The sequence below is a fragment of the Vulpes vulpes genome, chromosome 15, assembly GCF_048418805.1.
Source record: "Vulpes vulpes isolate BD-2025 chromosome 15, VulVul3, whole genome shotgun sequence".
NCBI classification, from domain to species: Eukaryota; Metazoa; Chordata; class Mammalia; order Carnivora; family Canidae; genus Vulpes; species Vulpes vulpes.
Window position 1 is genome coordinate 110,848,212 of NC_132794.1, and position 26,944 is coordinate 110,875,155.

At 51.0% G+C, this 26,944-nt stretch overlaps 1 protein-coding gene across 15 annotated transcripts in view; it reads right to left on the reverse strand.

Moving 5' to 3' along the window:
- The window catches only part of CHST15 (carbohydrate sulfotransferase 15), a 74,419-nt gene that overhangs the window by 36,461 nt on the left and 11,014 nt on the right, over positions 1-26,944 (reverse strand). For 4 of the 15 annotated variants that reach the window (XM_072740342.1, XM_072740340.1, XM_072740343.1 and 1 more), the window contains exons 2-3: positions 25,281-25,430; positions 2,874-2,975 (exon numbers count right to left, since the gene is read on the reverse strand). The exons of 4 other annotated variants lie outside the window; for them this stretch is intronic. The gene's annotated coding sequence lies outside the window, so the exon portion shown is untranslated. Of the gene's footprint in view, positions 1-827; positions 966-2,873; positions 2,976-25,280; positions 25,431-26,944 lie in introns of those variants that run through there. 7 more of the 15 variants (XM_072740348.1, XM_072740346.1, XM_072740349.1 and 4 more) reach the window with 3 other exon arrangements.

The following is a 26,944-nucleotide window of genomic DNA, read 5'->3' on the forward strand; positions in this document are numbered from 1 at the left end:
GCTCCCAGCCCAAACCTTGTCTGACCGGACGGGAGTGGTACAGAAGTGACCAGGACAGGGAGGCTTTTCCCCACCTGGAGCTTACATCCCACCAGGAGTGAGGGGCTACAGGGCAACAGACAATAAACATGACAAAGGTGTAAGATCATCCCAGACAACGATAAAGGGTACGAAGAAAATACAAAGAATACAATGAAACCATGACAACAGGCATTCTCCAAGGCAGCACTAGGGCCAGATAACTCTTTGCATCAGGGGCTGTTCTGTGCACTGAACTCCACCCCCAGGTGAGACTTGCAGTCCAGAAGAAAAGGGGTCCAGCAGCAGGATGTCCAGGGAAGACTAGTTGGGAGGGGCCACCTGAATGACAAGAAGGAAGCCATCCATGTGGGGATCGGGAGAAACAAAGACCCCATGAAGGGGAGAAGCTGGGGATCAAAGCCATGGGGGACCACCAGGAAGGTAGAACCCTGGGCTTTGGGGCAGGTGAGGGGTAGGAACCAGATGAGAGAGGAAGCAGGAGCCAGATCCTGTAGGGCCCGGGAGGCAAGAGTCAGGGCTGAGATTTGTTCAAGTGCAAAAAAGGATGCTTGCCACGTGTTCTCTCGAAAGGATCTTTACAATACGTATTACTATTAACTAGCATAACCCAGTGAAGAAAAATCGAATTACTGTGACTGTATTGAAGGGAAAAGGGACTGCCGTTATACTCGTGAATTGGCCTTTTCCATCCGCCACAAATCACCCTGAGAACAGTCACGCAGAAACCTAACACTTAGGTGGTTCTTCCTTAAAATATAAAGTGACGCATGTCCCTTGCACTTTACCTGTCTGGAATGTCCACATTTTGGTGCCAGTCCTCAGATAAGCGAGGACCCTTGGCGCTCCCATGCAGCTACTAAACCAAAGTACTCAGGTATACATTTCAGTGAGATCGCTTCCCAGCCTGGGCTCAGTGCTGCGCCCTATGGAGGCAGACAGTGAGTGTGGGAACCCGTACCCCCCTGTGAGATCAGATGACTGGTCCCAAAATAGAAAGCGTTCAATTACCCAGCCCTGGCTAGGATGCCCCCTATTAACCTATGCACCCCAAGCATCATTAGCAAGCCATTTATAACAAAATTGTAATTGAGAGACCCAGAAATACCACTTTAGAGTAAGTAATTGAATGCCCCCTCAGTGTAAGATCGATAAAGGGCATCCAATTTCACCCTAGGAGAAACTTATTAAATTATTGTAGCTATGAGCTGATAGAGCAAAAGAAAGATGTACAAAACTTCAAAAGAAATCTGGACGGATTTAAATAAATAGCTTCATTTAGGTAGACCATTTACATCTGCCCTCTGGGAGGAGAGAGGGAAAAAATAGCTAATTACATTATTTTACTTGCATGTTTTAAGGGAAAAAAATTTGATGGGTCTTAAGTAACCTTTACTAAAACACAAGGCTTTCTCCTGATTAGCATGTCTCACTGCTGACATTTCTCTTTGGGCTATGTATATGGAAATACATTTCTTCAAGGAATATTCATCAACAACTACAAGAAGGAACATTTTTCATATTTAGCTCAAAGACATCATAAGATTGTCTCTGAGACTGAGAAGCAGCAAGCCTGGAGAGTCCCGTACAAACAACAGATTATCAGCTTCAACCTCGTACCTGGAGTTTTACGCTTTTGATCACAATGCAGTCAGTCAACAGAACAAAGCCAAGACCCCCGATTATCCCTCACTGGCCACAGCACAGTAGAAGGAAGCCAGTCAGCGGTCCTGCGGGCCAGGATACCAACGCGATGTCCGTCTGGTGACTTCAGGCAAGTCACTCAAGTGATCTGGGCCTCTGTGTTCTCAAAAGAAATCCTTGATGGTAATAAATCACATATAGCATTGGAGCTTGGGTGCCAAAGCCAGAACCTGGCTTTGACATTGGCCAAGTCATTATAGTCCTCTCCTGTTTTCCCTGGATGTAAATGGGGAATGCTCACAGGACCCATGCTGTGAGCACGAAGTGGTCAATTCACATAAAGTCCTTCAAAGAGCTGCCCATAGGAAGTGCCAAACAAATGTTAGCTCTTTTAAATATGGATATAGTCCAGGCCCACAAGAGGTGTTTGGTAAGCAAGCAGTTAATTACTATTCTTGGTAGAGATCTCACTATTGGTTCCAGTTTATTACCTTGCCCCATATTCTACTTTTGGTCACATGAATAACTTTGCAGCTTCTCCCTTTGGCTTGAGTGAGAGACTTGCTTTGGCCAACAGAATGAGGGAGAAGTGACCACGTGCCAGTCCCAAGCCTAGGCCTTAAGACCCGTCCCACATACTCACCTACCCTCTGCACCTTTGCCGTCACCATGGGAAGAACATGGTGGCCTGGCAGTGCTTGGGGGGGTTGGATATGTGATAAAAGCTTATGGATATAAACACTAGGTATTACTAAGTTAAACTGGTATAATTTTACAAGTTCCAAAAAATGGGTTTACAGGAGTAAAGTGAATCATGAGCGATTCAGGCCAAAGCAATTCATCCAAAGACCCAGTAAATCAACTGAATCAATGCTTTTGCCTAATAGAACCCATTGGCTAATGCCACAAGCAGATATGCCAAAACAGTGCTAGAAACCCAGATGGCAGCTGCTCTCGAACAAGACATAACTGCCCAAATGTCACGCACTAGGTTACTTTCTGGAAAAATGCGTGTTTATGACAACCGCAGCTGTTATGCTTTGTTATCTGGACAACTGACCCCATTCTCCCCACTTCCTGTTAAAGACCCCTTCCTCCCTGCCTCGCTCTGGAGCCACTATGCGTTCTGTGCTTCCTTGAGCAAGCCCGTCCTATAGCCTAGTCCTTAGGACGTCCTTGACAGATTTTACCTTTCCTGATAACGGAGACACCTCATCCGTGCTTTGTCTAAAACAGGGGTTTTCACACTGCAACCTGCAGGGTCTTCCTGATGGGCCCAAAGCGTGTGTCATCTGAAACACAGGCAGTTCGTAAAAAATTATTTTTAAAGCATATTTGACTGTATAGTAAGTTCATCATCAACACAGCTGTTAATAACAAGGACTACTTCCCATGCCTTAGGGTATAGAAAATATATTCCAAACTATTCTTTCGTCCTATAAAATACATCCATAAGAAACAGGTATTTCCTCTGTGATCAGACCTCCACATGATGCAGCTCCTCCTTTGTATCTTGTGTAAGAGGCCCGATGCTCTGCAACTGCAACTCTGCACAAAGTTGGGATGTAGCAAAAAATGTCTTCTGAGCAATCCAAACCAAGTGTTACAGGCTTTGGAGTCAGGCAGACCTGCATTTCGATCCAACTGCACTCTCTCCCAGCTTTATGATCTCAGACAACTAACTAACCTGACCATTCTGTGATTTTATTTCTCATCTGTAAAATGGGAATAAAACCATCTGTGTCGCCTAGAATGGATGTGAGGAAGAAATAAGATAATATACATAAAATGCTTCCTCCGGCATCTGGCACCTAGCAAGCCTCAATATATGACAGGTGTCCTTTGCATTCTTATAGAAGCCCTCAGGCCCTCACTCCAGGCCTACTTGCTTTCAAGGTATACATACTTCTAGGCACAGGTGTCCAATTTTCCTGTCTGCAGCTGATTTGAAGTAATGAATGAGAAGAGACAGGTGGTGGTGAGAGGCAGGCACACAGAAGAAAGAAGAGCCAAGTTTTACAGCAGAAATAAGATGCCAGTGAGCATTGCTGACTGTGATCACTCGGTGCCCCGATAACCAGGGTGGGGAGCCCTGGAAAGCCTGAGACAGCAGTGGGTGCAACTTGGGAAAAGCCCAGCACCTTCAGAATAATCATCCATCCATAATCTGCTTCAGTGCTTAACATGGAGCGTCAGTGCTCCAGATATGAGCCCATCCGCAGAGGTCTAAAGGTCTGGGCTAAGCAAGCCGCCTCTTTGCAAATGGGAGGTTTAAGAGCAGAAAGGAACTCATGGAGGATTCCTGGGGACTTCTACCATAAAGTCCTTCATGCTATGACAAACCTGGAACACCTCAAAAATGATGGTGAGGAGTCAGGGTGCAGGTCAACAACGGGACAGGCTCCAGGGAATCAAACCTGCGGGTACCCATTCTACTAGGCCCACATTTCACAGACGAGGAAACTGAGGCCCAATATGGTCCTGTACACCCCCAAGGGTGAGCATCTCATTACAGAGATCCAACACCCTGATCCCTATCCACCTGCCCAGGCCCACACCTCCTCAACCCAACCTGAGGAGCCCATCCTCACCCACCCACCCCCCATCACCCTGGCCTGGCTCTCAGAACAGTCTGGAAGTTCCTTCTAGCCCCTTGCCTCCCTTCGGAAATTCTCTTCTAAAGAACAGATTTGCACAGAGATACAGGATAGGGGGTCCTGGATATGTGGGAGGCAGATGTGGGGCGAAAGGCAGGTACCTCCTCCAATCACTTTGTCAGCCCAGGGCACTGAGTCTTAAACTGTCTCAATACAGACTCATCATGCAGGTGCATCTGCCCCAGCTGCAAAGTGTGACGGGCACCAGGACAGTGACAAAGTTGACAGAGGCTGGCCTGGTGCCAAGTGTGGGGCAGGGGACAGAGATGGGGGCTGGTCCGTTAACAGAAGGCTGGAGCTAAGAGAGCAGGGAGGAATGGATAGGACCCCATGTGGGGGAGGCAGAAGAAGCCCCCTGCACCTTCTTATGCATCAAAGAGAAAACCCTGGAACCTATACGACTGAGGTGGTGGCTTCTCAGACTGTGCTTTTAAACTTTGTAGCCTCAAAAGCAGCACCTTCCCAACGAGGCAGCAAACTATTGCACATGGCCCCTGAGCTGATATTTCCCAGTGGGAACCTGGCTGGTCACCCCAGGGCAAGTCACGGCACCTCTGGGCCTGTTTCCTTGTAGGTAAAACCTGGAGCTGGCACTACCTCCTTCAGCCTGAACGCTCACGGGAGTCTGATTTGAAGTGAATGTTTCCCTGATACCAACCCACTGTCTTCACTTGCTATGTCTTCTAAGGCTGCTAAGAAGCCAGCGGTCTTGCAGCAAGCGCTGAAAGGCTGGTGCATACCTCCTTCACGCTAGGCAAAAAAAAAAAAAAAAAGCTGCACAATTAGCCCCAAAGACACAAAAGTGTCTTCTCCTTAGCTCACAACACCTTTAAAGCACATGTTTATCAAGCACCCACTGCATTTGCCGAAGCTACAAATATGAAAGCCCAGGCCTTCTGGAATATTCCATCTTAACTCCAGAACAAAGTCTCCAGAGGCTCCAGAAAAACGTCCACCGTCAGAATTACACAGACTTACACATAGCCCCCAAAGCGCACCAGGCCCTGACTCTGCAGACCCCGAAGAGCCAGCACCGGCTCGCAGAGCTGAGAGGCGTCCTCACAACAGGGACCCTGATCCCACCAGGGATCTCTGGTGGTTGAAGGCGGCGGGGGTGGCGGGGACACTCCGAGCCCCCTCTGAGCTGGTGGCTCTCCAAGAGGGTTAATGTGCCCCAGCAACCTGTGCAACTGCCCAATACATGCAGGGAACACAGCCAGACACCGTCTCTGCGCCAGGTGCAGCACGATGAGGTGTCCCCAGCAGGAGGGAAGGGTGGACAGGAGGCTTCAGGATGCTCCTGCCACAGCTGGCACACGATGACATCTATGTGCACAAGACACTAAAGGTCTTTTTCTGAAACCAATTGGGGGGAAAACTCTTTCTTATCGCTCATTTTATTACTCCCAGGGGTAATGCAAATCCATCCTAGATTGAGGTACTAGATTTTCCACTCAAGCTTCCAGATCTACTGATGGTGGTTTTCTATTAAGGTAGAACCTACCAGAGACGAGCTTTCACAATCTGCTGCGAAGCCTGCCCACCTAATGGCTCTTGGCAAGAAGCAACAGCCGTCACATAAAGGGAAAGCATTTCAAGGAAGCAACGTTCAGTCTGTTTTAAGGCATTCAAAATTCAATATCACCCTTTGTGCAGACTGGGATGTATACCTCAAAATGTGGTTTTCGGGGACCCCAGAGGACAAGAGTACCATGTGAGGTCCCTTTTTTTTTTGTTTTTCTGAAGGGGGATGTGGGGAGGAGCAGAGGCAGGAGAAAATTTCAGGCAGATTCTGTGCTGAGAGCAGAACCCAATACGGAACTCGATCTCAAAACCCTGAGATCATGACCTGAACCAAAATCACAAGTCAGACCTCAACCAGCTGAGCTACCCAGGTGCCACCCAGAGATCCCTGGTGGGATCAGGGTCCCTGTTGTGAGGAGTTCCCCTCTGAGTTCCCCTCTGGATGGCAACTTTCTGGGGTCAGCACTGGGACCCCCGTGTTACATGTGGGAGACTGAGGCACAGCTGGGGTGAACACATACCCAGAGAACCAAAATGCAACTGCAGGCCTGTTTGGCTGCAAAGCCGTGAGCTCTGTCCCGTAGCACACCACCATGGAAGACAGCGGCTCTGGGAGAAACCCACTCAGAAGTTGAGGCTCCCGGGGCAGCAAGAGGTGCTGCTGCAGTTCCGTGACTCTCCCTGTAAGCTCTACAATGGCAGGGTTGGTGACACTCAGCCCTGAATTCAAATCAGTGCAGGCACTAGATCTCCCACACAAGCTTCAATATCTACTGTGCCTGGCACCAGGTGGTACTCACTACATCTTTTTTTTTTTTAATTACTGAGTAAAGAGGTAAACTTCCAGCAGATAATCCAGAACGGGGCTTTGGCCACTTATGACAACGATAAAAGTGACAAAAGCTAAAATTTATTAGGGCTTCCTTATGCCCAGACACCAGGCTGGGACTTTGGGGATTATCTTGTTTACGCATCATGACAATCTAAAGAGGACAGCACAATTAGCATTTCCACTTCAGATGGGAAAATTGTGGCTCAGAGAATTTGATGTCCTACCCATCCTCCTCTTTATGACTCAGAGAGTCATAGAGTCTCTCTATGAGAGAGAGCTGGGGATCCTGGGAATCAGTAGGCCTGGGCGGAGCACCTGCCATGCCCCTTAACCAGCTGCATGACTGGATGCAAACCCTGGCACCACTCAGACCCCTCAACATCTTCTTCCCGAAGCAGACACATCACAACAGTCCAGTGATCTCAGGAACCCAGGTATGTGATATATTCTGTTACGATTCTTTTTGCACGCTTTCAGGGTTTCCAACACCTGCCACGACAAACCTTAACTGCCAGGAAAAAGGGACACGATGTGGGTCGATGGGGTTATTATAGCTCTTGTGCAGTGAAACTGCGAAGAAGAGAGGCAGATTCTAGTTGCCTTTCAACGATGTTCCCCTAACACAAACAGGAAAATGAATACAAAGCAGCAGCAGCTCCCAGGATAAGGCACAGAGATGACATCTCAGGGCCATAAGGAGCAGGGTGGCTCTCCCCACGCAGAGTCCCCAGAACCCTCCCACCTGCTTGGACAGGAATTCAGGAAGAGTGGAAGGCCGTGGAAGAGCAGAGGAAGCCCAACCCAGATGTCCTTCAGTTCGGGAGAAGAAGAGAGGTCTTGCATAGACACATAGCTCACATGCTCAGAACCAAGTGCGAATAATGATCTTGCAGATGTACAGCGGCACCCTTCAATGAATAAATTAAGGGCAGCACAATTGAATGGGGAGCAGCTGCGTACTCCCCACCAGATGGCTTTGCTGATCTGAATAGTTTTAAACATTGTTTTATTTCCAAAGATAAGCAAAATAAGAATCTGGTTAACCCTTGAATAAGAAGAACCTCCTGAAAACACTTCTTCAGAATTTATTTCTTTTTGATGGCAAGAGTGAACAATATGACTGAATCTCAACGTTCGCAGGAGGGTTTTAGAACAAGGTGAAGTGAGATTTCTCCAGGTTGCTGTCTGCAGACAAAGGACATTCACTGTCTGCCCACAGGCCTGGCCTTTACTAGGTGTGGCAAGAGGCAAGGACCACTCCAGCACCAACCCAGCTTGGGTGTAGAGACCCCAGGGGCGTGGGCAGGTGCACCAGCCCCCAGGAATATCGGGACCTATGCCAACGCCCCCCAGGGGAGTGGGCAGGTGCACCAGCCCCCAAGAATATCGGAGGCTATGTTGGCCCCCCAGGGGCATGGGCAGGTGCACCAGCCCCCAGGAATATCGGGGGCTATGCCAACCCCCCCTGGGGCATGGGGAGATGCACCAGCCCCCAGGAATATTGGGGGCTATGCCAGCCCCCCAAGGGTGTGGGCAGGTGCACCAGCTGCCAGGAACATCAGGGGCTATGCCAACCCCCCTAGGGGTATGGGCAGGTGCACCAGCCCCCAGGAACATCAGGGGCTATGCCAACCCCCCTAGGGGTATGGGGAGATGCACCAGCCTCCAGGAATATCGGGGGCCATGCCGGCCCCCCAGTGGCATGGGGAGGTGCTCCAGCCCCCAGGTATGTGGGTAGGTATGCCAGTGCTCCAGGGGCGCGGGAAGTGCGCCAAGGGCTGCAGGAAGCTACAAGACAATTTGAAGCTTCCATGTTCAAATATTCAAACATTTCAAACATTACCAACATTGTTCTTAAGTGAAGTTAAGCTCAGATCTGTCACTAAATGACACAAAATGTGCCCATCAGAATTGCAGCTTGCCCCAGTGGGTGCTGGAGGTGAATTTGCTGTAGGGCAGCGGGTGGAGAACCCACAGGAACCCAGCACCTGTTCTGCGCCAGGTACCGGGCTGCCTCCTGTCCACCTCGAAGATGAGGTCAAGCTAAAGGTACTGTCTCATTCTGCAATTGCCCCCTTCTGCAGGTAAGAAAACAGACACTCTGAGCAGTGGAGCCTCTTGTCCTAAATCACACAGCTCGTAAGACGCAGAGCTGGATTTAAACACAAGCTGAAGCCCAAACTGCCCATGTAGGGCAGGGGAGGGGGTGCCCACGGGCGCACACGCCAGCCGTGGAGGTGGCAGCCGGAGGGATATGCTCTCCACTTACACTTCTCCATCTGACTTCCGAGTCCACTTACACAGGGCAAGTATCCCTTTCATCACCACAAAGACAGTAAAGGTGAAGTAGCAGTAATAGATATTGAATAAAACAGCATAAGTGGGCAGTGGACAGGGTCAAGGCCCCCAGGACAGGAGCGCTCATCTCTGAGCCTCAGTTTCCCCTTCTGTGAGAAATGAGTGCACTCTTGTCCCAGTCCCCGGCTCAGGTGGCTGGGGCTGAGGGGGTGGCACCGAGGCCACAACACCCCTCAAGACAGGGTTTGGCGGCACTAAAGGGCTTTGTGCAAAGTACAAACATGACATGGAAGCCTCACTTCATCCCCTTAGTTCTCAAGTTGCTTTTGCATTGATAGCATCTTCCCACCGGACGTACCGTAACATTCAACTATCATTTTAAAAAAATCCCATTCCCGTTTCACTAGGAATGCTGTGCCTGGGAGTGCGCCCTGCCTTCCCTGCCACTGCTACGGAAACCCTGGAGGGCGTGCTCATTGATAACCACATGCACCCACTGCTCAAAAGGGCACCAAGGGGCCCTGAGCACAAGAGGCCCCTGGAGGACACCTTGTGCTGTTCACTGATGCCAAATGAGGCTCTGACGCTGACGATCCGGGATCAAGCATCAGATGGGTACACGGGCACAGAACGGGCATGTTGCTCTCGTGGAAGGAGGAATGTGGTGGCAGAGAAAAAAGACAGAAAACCAAAGTGAGAAGTATGTGAACGCACACACATGCCCATCTGGTCACTGTGTGCCCATCTGCTCATCTGCAAAATGGAGACCAGGCTACACCTGCCGCAGAGCCACAGGCATCAAGTGGGATGATCCACTCGAGATGCTTGGATGCTGGCCGCTGGCGCCGAGCACTGAGAACCGGCAAGTGGACCTCCATCCTCACGTCTCCTCCTTCTCCCCCTCCCACCACTGCTGCGAGGGTCTCAGCTCTGCAGGAGGGCTGCCCACCCGCTGTATGAAGACCCAGCCAAGTCTGGCTGCGAGGCAGGAAGGAGGAAAGCCGCAGAGGCTTCAAATGGGCCAGGTCTGGAGAAACGGAAATAGGCCAGTGGAGGAAGCCCTCGGTGGTGAGGACGTGGGGACGAAGATGCCAATGCCACCAGGACACCCGGAGCCAAGCGCTGCTTCGTGGATGGAAGGAGAGAACCCACCAGAGGAATGAAGTTACCAGTGGTGGTTTCGAAGCCTCCTTTACACATTTTAGAAAACAGGCTCAGTGTCTGATAACCTCACTCAACTCTGGCATCCACAGTCACAACTCTGTAAAAGAAACAGGTCAAGCAAGTGTTATTTATAGACGAGACGATCCCAGACACTGACCGTGGATATGCCCAGGCGACGGCAAAGGAGTTCCCTTCTCCATTAAGTGGAGACACTCGAAGTGTTTAGTGGCCCATACTTCCCAAAAAGCCTGAGTTTCCATACTTGAAGCCGGAGAGGTGAACATTTGGTAAGTTTTATAGGAAAGGTTACGTTCTCCAAGAATACCTCCGTTTCTCTCAAGCCACATCTCTGCCCGTCTCGAGGATGAAGGGGGGGCGGGGTGCAAGCCCAGGAGACAAAGCCTCTTTCTCAGCACAGGTAGGGATAGGAGAGTGGAGGACTAGGAGCAGCTACAGAGCACATGAAATCAGACAGCTGAGCTGCAAGATCCTCCGTTCTGCGTAAACAAAGCAACCTCTTCAAATTAACCACAGAAGAGTGGAATCTTTTTCATAAAGATCTGGAAAGCCTTCAGACATCATTATGAAGGTCGGGACTTATGTGCACAGAGCTCAAAAAAAAAAAAAGGTCTCAACTCTTAAAAAAAAATTTTTTTTTTTGGATTTTTAAAAAAGTCCTTGCGGCTGACTTCCTATCAAGAACTGCTCTGGTCTCTGTTTCTGCAAAATAAATATTTGGCTAGAGTGTACAGTTGTGGAGACCCAAAGTCGGCTCACAGGCAGTAAGAATTTCTCTCGACATAACCCAAGTGCGTACGTGCTGCCTCCCTCATCCCTCCAAAGGCCCGGTAGAGGCTGTGGGAGCAAAAACCGAGCACTGGACTTAGACAGGAGTGTGTGGTGAGCGGAGCAGGAACACGGAAGCTTGGGGGCACCTGCAGCCCAGAGTCCCCAGCAGATCCCGAAGCACTGCACCCACCGTCTGACTTTGGGTGGGCCACCTCATCTCTGAGCCGCCGGGCTGAGGACATCTACTCTCCTGCCGTACTCCAGGAAGGTTAAAGGAGAAACAGAGGCCCTGGATGCCCCCTCTGCCTCACTACCATCCATCCCTCTGCCCCCCCCCCCATTCCCTGGCCATCTGCCATCTTCTCCAACACCACCGGCCTGCTTGGCCCATGAACTCCTGTCACCCTTCTGATGTCAGCCAAGGGCCCCAACCCCAAGCCCCAGACCAAGTCGGACCCCACACTCATCTGTCCAACCCTTCCCATCTCTGTGTGTGTTTCCTGGACTGGCCCCCGCCCTGACCACTGTCCTGTGAGCTCCACGGCAGCAAGAGTATCTCTTCTATTCACACTTACCACCTCTTCGTAAAGGGAGAAAATCAGAAGGGCAGGCAGGAGGCAGGCAACAACACATATAAAAATACAGCACGTTGCAAACAGAATTCCCAATAAATGCGGAGGGGGGGGGGTGGTATTTAAAAGAGAACTTAAAATCCTGCCATGCTGAAATCCTGCGTCTCTAGGATTAATCCTTCCGTCACCAAAAACCCACTTCCTGGTGTCTCCAGGGCCCGCACCAGCTTCCGGCATGGGGCCATGTGCTGGCCCCGGGGTCCTGACCCCTGCGAGGGCCCCCCCCACCGCCCCAGGTGTGCAGGGGCCAGTGACAGCACCTCATTCCCGCCAATGTCACCCCTCTTCTAAATTAGCTTTCGTACTTAAGAAGACACAAAATGCTATGTCTTCATAAATTATAGGATTCTTATCTGCGGCCAGAGGTTTGCTTCTTCCGTTCTGTGTTTACCCATCTTCAGCTCTGATGACACCCCCTGCCCCGTCTCAAGCATGTTTCCGAACCCACTGGGACGCCCCCACTTCTCGGCACTCGATGCCACAAACCCCAGGACTGAGTCCCAAACAAAAGGGAAATGAAAACCCCTCCGCCCTTCGGATCGTTTTCGTTTCCTTCCTGTAAAGGCTCTGGAAACATTTCAAAGACGCCAAGTTCGGAGAGTGCACCAAAAACCCAAATTGCCTCTCCCTGCCCTCTTTGCTCTCTCTCTCTTCTCCTTCTGCGGCCCACCTGCTCCTGTCCCCACTTCTCTACTTCAGGAGGGAGAAAACACCAATTCCCCCTATAATCCAATGCGTGCCTCGATTTAATTAATTCGAGGGATTTCCTGGGGTCCACGGGTGGGGGGAGTCCGCCGCAGGGCTCGGGGCTGGGGCGGGCAGGGTGGCCAGCGTGGCCCAGTCGCTTCCCGGCCCCCCCCAGTTCACACAAACCGGGGCTCGAACCCCGGGCGCTCTTGCACCACTGCCACCAGGACACGTCTGGCCCGGCTTCTGCGTCTGTTCCCAGGCCCTCCCCACGCTCCCCTCCCACGCCGGCCGGAAGAAACGCCTTGACGCTGTCACACAGCGATGGGGGCTCATCTTTTTTCTAAATGTTCCTCCACCGGGATGACTTTCACTTTCTGATGACAGTTATGACCCGGCTGGACTGTCCGTGGCCGACTCAGTGTTTCTGAGGTTTTCACACCCTTTCTGCAGTTGTAAAACCTGAAGCAGAAGTGAACGATTGGGAACAAATCCCCAAGATGCTAGAAGTGGCCAAAAGCATTCACTGAACACAATCTGGAAAAGAGATGGAGCCGTTTCGGCTTGGTCAGGGTGGCACCCCTGCCTGGACGGCTGGCCACCTCCCTGGGGACCCTGCGGGGCCTTCTGGCCACAGAACCTGCGTCGGTACACACCTCAGCTTCGGGCTCCTGCTCTGGCCCCATCCGCCCCCACCCTTCCTGGGGTCTGACCAGCCCCCCGCCACAAACGGGCTTTGCAGATGGAGCAGAGGAGCTGTCTGCAAATCCCAGAGTAACCGGCTGGCCTCAGAGCATCGCCGGGCATGCAGGCCCCCAGCCTGGGCGACGCGACAGCAGCCTCCAGACGCCACATTCTGCACTCATGCCGGAGGATGCGGTAATGCGCCAGGACTCCTGCGAGCAGCATGCTTCCATCCTCCTTAAAATCCTCTCAGGGGATTTCAAAGAAGAAAATAAGAACATTGTTCAAAGGTAGCATGAAGCTCTTACATACCTATCTTTCATGGATATTTTCTGGCCAGTAATTTCCATTCACATCAATGAAACTGTGGCATCTCGTTCAGACCCACCTGCTTCGTCACCAGGGTTAGGCCTTGAGGAGGGAGGCAGAAGAGAGCCGGCGTCTGTCCTGCCCTCCTAACCCCTGCCATCCCGTTGGGTATGGAAGCCTCCAGAACAGAACCACACACCTGGGAGATCACCCAGTTTCAAGCTCTCATTTCACAAGGAGACGTCAATCTGCCCAAAACCTGAACTGACTTTCAAGTCTGATGAGCAGGGGAGTTGGAGGATGTTATGTTGGGGGCAATTAAGCTCTTAACTGGAAGCCTAAGGAATCAGGAATTTGAGGAAACAAAGTTAGAGATAGGTAAATATCCAAATTCCCCAAGTAGAGCTGGATTTTCAAATTGCATGAAAAGTTGCGTCTAAACACCTAAAATAGAAGCAGCGATCCAGATACTTCGTGTCAAAGCTCCCCCAACATTTGCCTGAGTTATTGAAACAATGGAAACAAAAAATGAGCATCCGGCTCACTCTGGAGTCACTGTCTCCAGGTCTCACCTGCTTGCGGGGTCACAGGCAGAGCCGGGGTGCGGGGAGAGAGGGGTCTCCATGGGGGAGGGGTTCCACATGCCAACCGCTCAGGAGTGGGGTGGTGGCTACAAACACGGGGGTCATCCCACCAGCTGGGGCTCTTATTCTGGCTCCAAGGCCTGACCCCAAGCCCACCTGAGTGCCCCATCTGAGAACTGGGGATGATGATGAGGACGTCTAGACTAAGCAAACTGCAGGGAGGGTGGATAATCCACGGACAGTGATGGGGAAGGAGCCTGGCACCCCCTAAGTGCTTGAATAGACAGCAGCCACCCCAATCACGCTTACCCTCACCATTACTATTACTCCCATTCCTGTTATTATTCCTGCTCTTTGGGTCTGTGTTTTGCTGATACGTCAGGTAGGTCTCTGGTCTGGTCTGTCTCCCTCGGCTCCGTGTTTCATTCTGGCCTCTTCTAGGAGGCTGGTTTGCCAAAATGCATCAGAAATGAATTACTTTGCTTACTGTCTGTTGCAACAACTGATCCTTCGTATTCTAATCCAGAGAAAGAAGATCAAAACACATACATTTTCATGTCTTCTAAGTCAGTTTAAAAAGAACTGCTGTGCTCTTATAAAAAAAAAAAAATTTCTTATCAATGCTTTGATAGCCTTAAACACACACAAGCGCACGTGCGCGCGCACACACACACACACACACACACACACACACAGAGCCAGAAAGACCAAGGAAACAGTTCTTTTAAAAATAATGGGCAGCCCGGGTGGCTCCACCGTTTAGCGCCGTTTTCAGCTCAGGGCCTGATCCTGGGGACCCGGGATTGAGTCCCACATCAGGCTCCCTGCATGAGGTCTGCTTCTCCTTCTGCCTGTGTCTCTGTCTCTCTCTCTCTGTCTCTGTCTCTCTCTGTGTGTGCATGTGTGTCTCACAAATAAATAAATACAATCTTTAAAAAATAAATAAAATAAAAATAAGACCTTGTGAATAACTGCAAAGTGTTCCATTTTGAATTAAAAAAAAAACAAATACAAGTGATTAAAACAGGATCATTTTTATCCTAGAATGGTAGGTTTGATTTTGGGCCTCAAGCCCACAAAGAAAGCATTAGCAGGGAGATAATCCAAGCTAGGAAGAAAGTATCCAAACAGGTTCGAGCAAGCCCCTTTCTGGGCTAAGCTGCAGTCAGGCATAAGTGGGACACGACCAGTCAGGGTGGGGACTCTGCCTCTCAGAGGTGGGGAGGCGGCCCGTCCCTGCACTGACATCCAGCTCAGCATCGTGCCCCAGAGGCCTCTCCCTCGAGGGCTCCCAGGCTGAGTTTCACCCCACAAACTCCCCACAAGCCGAAATCTCATGTGACTGCCCACATCCCTTAAAACTCCCAAATGCAGGAAGAACTGGGGTCACAACCAAATCCCACCAGCTCGGCAACCATACAAATCAATGCCACACAGACCATACGTACAACCAGGTGACGCAGGAGTCTAGTAAGGTTCAATCTCGTCCCTGGAATGGATGACAAAGGGCGGAGACTGTGTGAACCATGTAACATGGCACAAGTTACTGGGTCTAGGCCTCAGGAAGCTGCTGCCAGGGGGACCCAAGGTCCCCTGGCAAGTCACCTGGTGCCCGACGCCTCATGCTGTGATGTCACTGTCAAAGTCAACCAGTACAGAAGGAGAAACTCAAACACGCAGTGGGCAGGGCCTATGGCCTGGTAACAGCTGAAGAGGGCGGGGTATTTACCGGAAAGTTTATAATTTCAGGTGTAAAAATTCGAGTCACTAACTTTAAACGGCCAAGCAGAGGACTGATGAGCCAGGCTCCATGTCATCCGTGAGTTCCCACTGGGGGACACCTGAGACAGAGGCCAGCCAGCCTGTCCCTGCTGAAAGAGACCCCGACCCTTCCCTCAGAGAGGCACGGATTTCCCTCACTCTGCTTCCCCACTTACATGGGACTCTTCCAACTTTGGACACAGGGTCCCACCTGTTTCCTGGGGTGACAAGAGAATACTGATGTGGCCTAGGGTGCTGTCAGGAGCAAACGGCAGAGGAAGGTCAAGGGGACAAAGAGAACTCTGCACAGGTGGGAAGTTTTCTCTTTCAATGTGTAATGTTTTGGTGGCGTCCAAGGAACAGTTTTTGGAAGGAAACAGAATCCCCTACACTTAAGAGTTTTAGAATAAGGTGCAATGTTGGTCTGAGTCTCCTACCCACTCACAAACCAGGGCCCCCAAGCCCACGCACCAGGGCTTAACTTCAAGGAGGCCAGTCTCTCACCCCCAAGGGCCATAATCTGTCTTCAGACAGCATGTCCCCAATTTTTTAAATTTATTTTTTAATATATTTTACTTAAATTCAATTTGCCAACATATAACACCCAATACTCATCCCATCAGGTGCTCTCCTTAATGCCCGTCACCCAGTCAACCCATCCCCCGCCCACCTCCCCTTCCACAACCTTTGATTGTTTCCCAGAGTTAGGAGTCATTCATGGTTTGTCTCCCTCTCTAATTTTTCCCCACTCAGTTTCCCCCTTTCCCTTATGGCCCCTTATATTCTTATATTCCCCGTATGAGTGAAAGCATGTGATGATTGTCTTTCTCCGATTGACTTTTCTCACTCAGAATCATACCCTCCAGTTCCATCCACGTTGACGTAAATTGTAGATATTCATCCTTTCTGATGGCTGGGTAATATTCCATTGTATATATTGACTACATCTCCTTTATCCATTTATCTGTCGAAGGACATCTTGGCTCCTTCCACAGTTTGGCTATTGAGGGCATTCAGCATGCCCCAAATTAACCCATTCAACAAAGTCCACAAAACCACACTGTGGTGTCAAGCCAAGGGCACAGCAGTGAACCAAACAAGGCCTGTGCGGTGGGCTCACAGGCCCAGTGGCGGAGGCATCCAGAACCCCACAGATGGACTAAGTGTGGGGGTGAGCGAGAGCTGCTGCACCACAGTATCTGCTGGCACACAGGTGAGCTCCTCTGAGCGCCACAGACCGCCACACCTGCACGGGACTCATCCAGGGGGCTCCAACTCCCCTCCAGAAACACAGGGGCCGAGGCCAGGCAGAAACGAAATCTGCTTCACTTTCTGGGATACGTTTCTGCAGCTTCGCGTTCTATCTCCCTGGAGTGGGGCATCCGAGCAAAGCTCATTTCCAAAGGCAGCCCCAGGAGAGACGTGGGAAGGGCAGGCAGGGCAGGGCACTGGGGCGGCGCACCGATGGCGTTCCCCTCCTCTGGATGAGGTACCCTTGAGGCCAGGTGTAGGGCCGGATGTGTGATCAGCCCCAAACCCCGCTTCTAGGTGAGCAAAACAACAGGAGACAGCAGGCAGCCGTCACCTCCTCCCGTTACCTGGCACAACTCCCAGCACGGAAGGAGAAGCCTCAGAGCAGCACGCCCCACAGAGAGAGAGCATGGGCCCCACAGCCAAGCTAAACGTTCCAGATCAAGTTCATTCTCACCTCTATTAGTCACCCGGACCTACCCACAATAGAATCCTTTCAGCACGTATCAGCACCAGAGTAATCAGTGGAATTGCTTGCGTTCATCCAGGAAGAAAGTTAGAGCGCGTGGCGCTAAGTTTCTGCCCCATAAGAAAGCAAGAGAGAGGCAAAGGGCACGCAGGCAGTTTGACACGGCGCGGACGCCCCAGCGCCATCCAGCCCTGTCGCCTCGATGAAGGCGGACGTCCTCCCATCGGATGGACACCTGTTTCCTTCCAGAGGCGCCAAACCAAAGCCGCCTCTGCTTGTGCATCTCAGAGTGACTAACAGAGCTCGTAACCTCTTTGGGCTTATTTTCTGACCCAGCTCGCAGTCAGACGGCTAATGACCTCCAGCTGCCAGGTCCTAAGGGCTCCTCCGGGGTGGACATGGCCAGGAGGCTACACCGGGGCCTGCTCGGCTCCGTGGCCCGGCCAGGCACGCGGCAGGGGTGAGGTCTGCGGGGCGGGCTGGCTCACGTGTTCTTTCAGCCTCCTCCCGTAGGAGACTTTCTGGGGCAGAGGCTGCATCAACAGCAGGCCCAAGGCTCCCTGCCCCACCGCCAGGAAAGGGAACTCGCCGCTGGGTCCCTGGTCTCCCACTGCACGGCCAAGAGGACCCGCACCCCCAGGGAGGGAGACACGGAGTCCTCACGTGGGCCTTAGACGGTTCCTCTCTGCAAGCTGCTTCCAGAGAATTTCTCAATCTCCCAATGGAGAAAGAGGATGGAGGTCCCAGGAACCCTGTCCCCGGAGGAAGCCCAGGTCCCCTGAAGGCAGAAGGCAGGAGGTGCTAGGCAGTGTGGGCCACCCTGACCGCAGGGACGCAATGCTGGGGGTCGGGGCAGCTGTGCCTGGAGTGGTGGCTCTCTCCAGGAACCCAGTCTCCAAGAACAAAGACTCCACACTCTCTGAACGTCACAGAGAGAACCACAGGTCCCAGCACCTCACTGGGGTTTGTGACCAGGACACTGGGGTTTGTGACCAGGACCCTCCTGTCGCTTAGCCAGCAGCTGCAGACTACCCCTCCAGAGGCCTGCTGGGGCCTTTCCCTCCCTCCACCCTGGGCCCAGAGCTTCCTTCTGCCCACCCTCTGCCAGCCTTGTCCATCATGACCTGAGAGTCCCCGACAGCCCCTGTACCCCGGGCTAGAAGGCTCGATGCATCAGCCAGCATGCTTGTGCACCACTCCCACCCCTAAGGTCTCCCCTGCGACACACTCATCACCACTGCAATTAAACGACCATTTGACTAAGTGTTTATGTCTAGTCCGTCCACTAGACTCTAAGCTCCGAGTCACAGGGCCCGGACATGTCCTACCCACCGATTCCCCAGCAGCCAGCGTTTACTTCCTTGCCTGTGCCCTTCTGTGGGTTAGGGCCCACGGACTGGGAACACCAAGGCATCCCCAACACCTGGCTGTCCATAAACGTTATTTCTCTCCCACCCTCACATCTCCTACAGCACAGCTGTGGAGCAAGTCCTAGAACCAAATCTCAGCCCAGCCACTCCCAGCTGGTTGACCCCAGGCAAGTGACTGACCTCCTCTGTGCTTGATCTGCCCGTCTGCGAAACAAATATCACATCATCTACCTCTCGGGGCCAAAGGGGAGATTAACTGAGTTACATGAGGTACTAACCATGAGGTCTCCAACAAGACAGTAGGATTTTCTTCTATCTTTATCATTTCCTTCTATTTAGGGCCACTGTCCAAGAATGCTGGCTCACAGGCCCAATGGGAACCTAGTATCTGGTTCATTGGTCCATTAACAGGTCCTACTAAGTGTGGCTGTGCTAAGTGTGGCACCGGGCACAGTAGGTAGACCAGACGAACAAGGTCCCTGACCCTGTGGAGGTTCTGGGGTTTGCAGAGAAGAGAGATTATTCTAGCACATTCATCTTTTCATGTCTCTCTCTGTCTGTCTGTTTCTCTCTCTCTCATTTTTCACTTGTGCATTGATATTTTCTTCCCCAATAGCTTTAAACCAGAAGTTATTTAAGTTATCTCAAACTCCCACACCAGGTAATAAAAATATTGTGGGCTTTTCTCCTATTATTTTTCTTTTCAAAATAAAAAACCATGACCATGGATGTCTTACCAGGGAAAAGAAAGAAAACCAGCTTCTGCTTGCAAACGAAGATGCTAATCCCGTTATTTACTGAAAAAGTTATGCAGTGGCCAAGTGCTCCCTTGAAAGGGAGGAGCTGAACCCAGACCAGCAGGTGCAACACAGGGTGTCGGGCCCGAGGGCGGGATTCCTGCCTTGCTACCTCTAACCAGCCAGGAGGCAGAGAAGACCCTTCCTTCTTCTCTCCTGGAGCTCACAGGCCCATTCAGACCCATCACCTTGTAACAACGGACAGCACAGCTCCTGCTGCTCCGAGCTCACGTCTCCAATGACCTCTGTCCAAACCGAGGACAAAAGGAGGAAAACCCAGCACACAGTAACTCCCCTGAGACGAAGCTCCGAAGAGCCGACCTGGGCAGCTGTCCACGAGTGTTCTGAGCCGAGCCCCGACCCCTACACTCCTTCCCCATTAAAAAAAAAAAAAAACTTTCATCCTCATCCTAGGGCCCCAGTTCCGATTCAAAACCTGCAAAGGCCAGGCTCTCCTTTGCTGGAGCCTCCCTTCTCTTTGGTAGCCGGCCCCGGATGCTACTTTCTGCTTCTCCACTGGCTCTAAGAGAAAAAGGCACCCACTGAGCTCATGCAAGTCCTGGCTGGCGGTGCTGGGCGAGAACAAAGGCTTCACACAAAGGAGAGCTGGGCCTTCCAAGGCCTGCGGTCACTGGCTCCAGAAGAGGATGCTCCAGGGCCAGAGTCTCCCAGCTGAGGTGCATTGCGCCGCCCCCTCCTTCGTACCCCGGGAACTGACCAGAGTGACCTACAGTGGCCCCAAAAGCCTGGACTCTCTTGGGGGGCCTTCCACTCAGCTGGGAGGGCAGGGCCCACACGGTGAATGCCAGGGATGAAAAGCCGGGAGGGGATAGGCTGCCGCCCCTCTAGGGACTGAGACACAGGATCCATTAAGGGACACTGGATAATCACTGTTTGTCAGCCTTTTATACCGTGCAGTGAAAAATCACCAGGATTTTAGCTTTAGACTCACACACACGCGTGCACACACACACACACACACACACACACACAATCTAGAAGGGTTTCACATTCAGGGTTTCTCTTCTGTAAGCTGAGCTCTCTGACCATGAGTTTCCTTGGAGGATTTGTGCCCTGGGCTTGTCCATTCTGAAGAGCACAGTGGTAGATTTTTCCAGATTCCTAACACTTGGCACCCAAGAAAAACACAGGAAATCCCACCAGCAGACCAGGACAATCGCTCCACGAACCAACTCAGCTCAGCAAATCTTGCCGGAGTGTGCCCAGGAGTCGGGCACCCCTGCCAGGCCCCACAGAGTCCACGGGGGTGATGCATCTGCAGCCCTGCCCTCCGGCTGCTCTCGATTGACCCTTCACGCAAGTGAAATTCTCTGTAATCTTTCAGGAAGGGGCTCCTATTTGCATGTTGCATGGGGCCCTGTAAATTATACAGCCACTTGCAGAGATATCTTAAGAGTTATGCAATTAGGATTAAAAGGAAAGAGAAATCATGCCCAAAGAGCTTGTCTTATTCCTGGTACATGTACCCTCGAAAGAGCAAGTACCTAGAAACGGCGTTACACCTCATCATGGGTCTGAGTAGGGACCTTTCCCAGGGCACTTGGGAATCAGCATCCTGCATTCTATAAACCAGCAGCGAGGTTACCACGAGGCGTTTCCATGAGGCCATTTATCATCACTCTGATCTATAGCAGCATCTCCTCTAATGCAGCTTTGCCTGACAATTTAAACAATATGGGCCCTTTAATTTATCACACTAATGCGATTACACACTCATCCCAGAGCCCAGCACCGCGCACTCAACTGGAGGCCCCTTCTGTGAAACTTACGGTGGAAGCTTACACTCTTCTGGCCCCTTTAAATGGGGAAATCTTTACCTTAGTTGAGCGATGGGCTCATTCCACCACCTGGAATGAAAATGAAGCCCTTGGACAAGGGCCCTGCTCCGTCAGTTTCTACAACCATCACCCAGACTGCGAGGTTTAAACGCCATTTACAAACAAGCTTAATTTTAACCTTCCTTTGTGGAGAATGCAAAATCAATTAAGTATCTGCTGATAATGCCCTCGTATCTCGTTTTGGTGGCATCTCACAATTAATGCTGCCCATGAGGCTGACGGCGAGCAGCCTCACACATGCCTTCTGGTTATTATGAGCATCACTCTGACCCACAGCTGAGCACAGGGGGTTCAGACACAGCATGCTGCATGGGGAGTTTGCATTTTTAAGAAATCGGCTTGTAGATGGTTTAATTAAAATACACTAGAGCATAATTCAATTGGAATTGAGGCTTCCATCAAACTAAATCAGGCAGCAGAGATCTTCCCAACCTTAAAAGTAGCTACTGGTTTTTCACCAGTAAAACCAACTGTACTCAGAAACTAAAGGAACATGGAAGGAAGGAAGGAAGGAAGGAAGGAAGGAAGGAAGGAAGGAAGGAAGGAAGGAAGGGACAAGACAGATCCTCCACCAAGCCCCATTATGTTGCAGTTGAGGAAAGAGGTTCAGAGAGGTCAAGCAAGCAGCCCCAAGACACACAGCCGTCAGTGAGAACTGAGACCAGAAGGGTCAGCGCCTGAACAAGGCAGGCAGCCCTACAAGGTGAAAGCATGCAACCTCTGAAGTCAGACCGCCCGGATTCAAGTCCCACTCCACCTTTCGCCAGCTGCCAGAACATGGGCACGGTGAACCTCTCTGGCCTCAGTTTTCCCATCTGTAAGTGGGGGTGTGAAGCGGGTCTATATCAAGAGGTGCCGAGAGTAAACACAGTGTAGATAAAGACCAGCACAACCACTCAAAGCCTGGACTCAAGCTTCCCGATTCCCTGTTCTGGGCTCTATCACACACTGTTCCTTAGGGCCTTAGATCTGAGAATCCCTCAAATCAGAGGATGCAGGCTGCCTATGTGCAGGCACCAAGGGTGATGCGCCCCGGGAGCACTGTGTAGGCGCAGAGAGGATGTAACACGCACACATCACGGATCTTCTAGTATCAGCTGGCCAATAGAAACCAATTTTAACTGATGGCCAACTGGAAGAGATCCAAAGACAATCTAAAAGATAAACGACAACATTGAAGTTTATGAAATTCTAAAGTGCTGCAGATCCCTAGATTTAATAAAATCAAGTGGCAACAGAATAGGATCTTTGGCGTAGTGACGGTATTTTACCAATGTCAATCTCCTGGTTTTGATAGTGTTCGATGGTCACACAAGAGGTTATTGTTGCAGGAAGCTGACTGAAGAGCACGCAGGAACTTGGTACTATTTTTTGCAACTTCATGTGAGTTCAAGATTCCTTCAAAATAAAAAGCTACCATAAAATTATGAGGCAGCATCTAGGAATGCCAAAAGATTAGGGGTATTCTCGGCAAGTTTTCAACACGTCAATACAGTCACAGTTTCCAGGCGGGATAGCCCCGCGTGGATTTGGGAAAGGATGCTGGGTGAACATCTGGAATGATTCTAAATCAGGCTTTTGGGGGGGGGAACCTCTTTCGGTTATTTTTCCATTTACTCAAACTCAGGGAAATTTATGTTTTGTCCAGAGTTTAAAAACCCATCACAAACAATAAAAAATGGAGCTATACATCTACTACAGCTACTGATAAACATCTATAGGAAAACTTTGCAATGTTACTTTACAGCCTTAAGAAGAACCAGAGAGAGATTTAAAGTCTGAAAATAATCGATAGAGGGCAGCCCGGATGGCTCAGCGGTTTAGCGCCTGCCTTCGGTCCAGGGCATGATCCTGGAGACCCGGGATCAAGTCCCACATCAGGCTCCCTGCATGGAGCCTGCTTCTCCCTCTGCCTGTCTCTCTCTCTCTCTCTCTCTCTTTTTCTGTGTCTCTCATGAAAAAATTTTAAAAAATAAAATGTTAAAAAATAAAAAGAATTGATAGAAACAATCTGTTGAGGCCCTATGATGTGTCAGGTTGACCGGTGGGCCCTTGGACCTGATTCCCCACCAAAAAAGCTGTCATTAACCTGTCCTGGCATGAACCGACTACATGTTGCATGGAGCAGTCTAGGTGTGCACAAGGCTCAGAGTATCCTGCAAGAGAGGAAGTAGAAGATCTAGAGGCCGGAAGACCAAATCGGCTGATCCCATGGAGCTCACGGGTGATGGCAGGACCTGGGTCGGGAAGGGAGATGATTCCAAGAAAGGGACAATGAATGGCAGGGCCCTCAAGGAGCTGTCACAAATTCAGGTCATCAGCCGTGCACTCACCTTGGGGACCTCCTGGCACTATTTCAGTCTTGTGTTGATAAACAGTTTCAGCTGCCCATCTTAGGACTTCGCCTTATGTAAAGCACATGTTTACATAAAAATAACCTCTGCTCACAAGCCAAACCCTAAGTGAGAGGACAAGGAGGATGGGGTTTCTCCTGGTTTCCTGCTAGCCCTATTTCTGCAACTGCAGCAGCTGTGAGCCAGCCAGCATCAGACAAGTGTTCTTCACCCAGAGATGTACAGCGAGTGAGAAGGCCGGGCTGTAGATGATAATATGGAGGAAGACAAAAGAATGGATGTCAACCCCAGTGTGCTAGAAACCAGGTCCTCTGACCAGCTCTCCTGTCAACTGGTCCCCTCTTGGGGTCTTGGCACTTGCTGTTCCCACTGCCTGGGACTCCGTTTCAGAGCTTCAGGTGGCAATGCCTTCTTATTCAAGGGTCAGCATTGATGTCCCCTTCTTGGAAAGGCCTTCCCTGATCATCAGAGAACATTCTGTTCTCTGGTATTTGTGAAACTGTCCACTGTCTGTCTGTCCCCAGGAGAATATATGTTCCATGACCACAGGGACCGGTCTGTCTAGGTGCTGCTGCATTCCCAGCTCAGGTGCTCACTCATTCCCAGTGTCAGGTGCTCACTCATTCCCAGTGTCAGACACAGAGCAATTCCTCAATAGGGAGAGTGACTCTTAAGGGAAGGTAGAAAGACTGAATCAAAAGAGCTGGTTGAAGGGTCAGGCTCCCAAATGATTCTTCATGTTAACGAGGCTGAAGGATCAGGGGTAGGTCCCTTCACCTCCACAGGTCGTGGCTTCCCCAGGTATAAAGGGGCTGTGGGCAGGACAGGAAAATGAACCAGGGCACCTGTAAGACCTTTGCTGTCCCCACACTGGGGGGCTAAGGTTTTCAATTACCCAGTGTACTCCTGCCTTTCTTCCCTTCACCCGTGTGTCTATCCGTCTGTCCATCCATCCATCTAATCATTCTTTCCTATGGGCTAGACCCTGGAAATGTAGCCTTGAGTAGGACACACTTCCTGTCTTAGAGGGTAAGTAACATGTCTTTAGTGGTACATGTTAAGGAAGCAACCCCTGCAGTACCAGCTAAGCGCCACGGGAGACCCCTGAGTCTCTGGCTGGGCCGCTGTGGAGATGGTGGCAGGGCAGCTCACAGGGAAGGAAAACAGACCTACAACCCCACAGAGGCAGCAGAGTGATGGAAAAGATATGATGGTCACATCCAAGGAGTCTGGTCAAGAAACCCAAAGAGAGTAACCATCCAAGTCCCAACAGAGACAAGAAAGCTCGTTCCTTAGGATCACTGTGGAGACGATCTGTTCCCCCGTTTGCCATGCAAGAACTCGAAATTCTCCTTAGAATAATTATAAACACTGCTAAGTCCCACCAATGGTTCTCAGCTAAAGAGCTTAACACGATGCCCGCACACGCGTCCCCACGCACACACACAGATGCCCAGGGCCCACTCCCCCAGGCCTGAGGAATGACTGGAGCACACATATTTCCTTTGAAAAGCTCCATGGGGGTTTCTGAATTCAGCACCCAACCTTAGAGCCAGTGGGTTTCCTGCAAAGTTACCTTCTCACCACAGTGTAGAGGTGCATGACGATGTCCCTGACGACGACGTGAAAGGTATCCCTGAGGATCTTGAAGATGGACTTTCTGAAGCATCCAGAACATTCAGGCCCTAAAACACTTCTATCTACTGCATCAGAACTTCAACGGGACCTGGAACCGAGTGCGAGAAAACCTAGTCTGGTAACACAGCTCGACACTCCAGGGTGAACCCCTAGCCACGCCAGCCGCCCGCGCCCCCGGAGGGGCCCCCGCTGGCCCGCGCGGGTCTGTCAATGCTCTGGCCCAGTGTAATGCTTTAAGAACAACTTCATAATGTACCCTGAAGTCACAGCCACAGCCCCTTGTTTATGGGCTCAGCCAGATCAGATAAAATTTCATTCTCTGAATTGGTTCCTAATTTAATTATTCCCCGGATAAGCGTTGGCCTCCTGTTGCCGCAGGGAAAAAGAATGAGAAGGCACTGGCGCCGCACGCTCCAGTTCTGGTTTGGCAGCTGGGGGCGGATGAGCCATTCCCGGGCCTCTGTCGGGTCGGGGCGGTGGGGGGACAACAGCGGGCTTGGCAAGGTGGTCACCCATGGTCCACCCCACGCCAGGCAAGAGGATGAGCTGGGGTTTAACTAAGGGTTCAGGAAGAAGGATCAGGGCAAGTGGACAGACTCTGAAAACCAGGATCCAGTCCTGCCTCTGTGTGGTCTCTGAGGGCCTCAGTTTCCCCAGCTACAACGTGGGGCTACACTATGATTCCCCGAAGGCCCTTCCAAGCTCTAAAAGTCAGACAATCCAGAGGGGCACAGAAACCCATCTGAAGATTACGCCTTCCCTAGGGCCAGGGAAAAAAGTAAAAAAAGCAAATGACTCTTATTAAGAGCAAGTAAAGGGGCGCCTGGGTGGCTCAGTCAGTTGAGCAGCTGCCTTCTGCTCAGTCGTGATCTCAGGGTCCTGGGATCGAACCCCGCGTCCGGCTCCCTGCTCTGTGGGGGGGAGTCTGCTTCCCCCTCTCCCTCTGTCCCTTCCCCTGCTCTCTCCCTCTCTTCCTCTATCAAATAAATAAAATCTTTCAAAAAAAAGAGCAAGTAAAAATGTAAACTATAACCCTAGAAATGGACGTGTCCACACAAAAACTTGTACATGAATGTTTACAGCAACCTTATTCATAAGACATTAAAGATGGAGAAAATGCAAACGTTTATAAAAACATAGTCTTGGAGCACCCAGGTGGCTCAGTGGTTGAGCATCTGCCTTTGGCTCAGGGCGTGATCCTGGGGTCCTGGGATCGAGTCCCACATCGGGCTCCCTGCATGGAGCCTGCTTCTCCCTCTGTCTATGTCTCTGCCTCTCTCTGTGTCTCTCATGAGTAAATAAATAAAATCTTTTTTAAAAAATGGTCTAACCATACAACGGAATATGATCTGCCATCAAAAGGACTTCAGTCCTGAACATGCTACAACATGGTGAACTGAAACTACGATGGCAAGTGCAAGAAGCCAGTCACAAAAGACACGTGTTCCACGATCCCCGTCCTACAAAAGTCCAGAACAGAGAAACCGATAGAGATGGAAAAGTAGATTCCTCACTGCTCAGGGCTGGGGGGCGGGGGGCCGACAGCTAATGGGTACAGGCCTTCTTTCTGAGATGATGAAATGTTCTAAAATTGAACGTGGT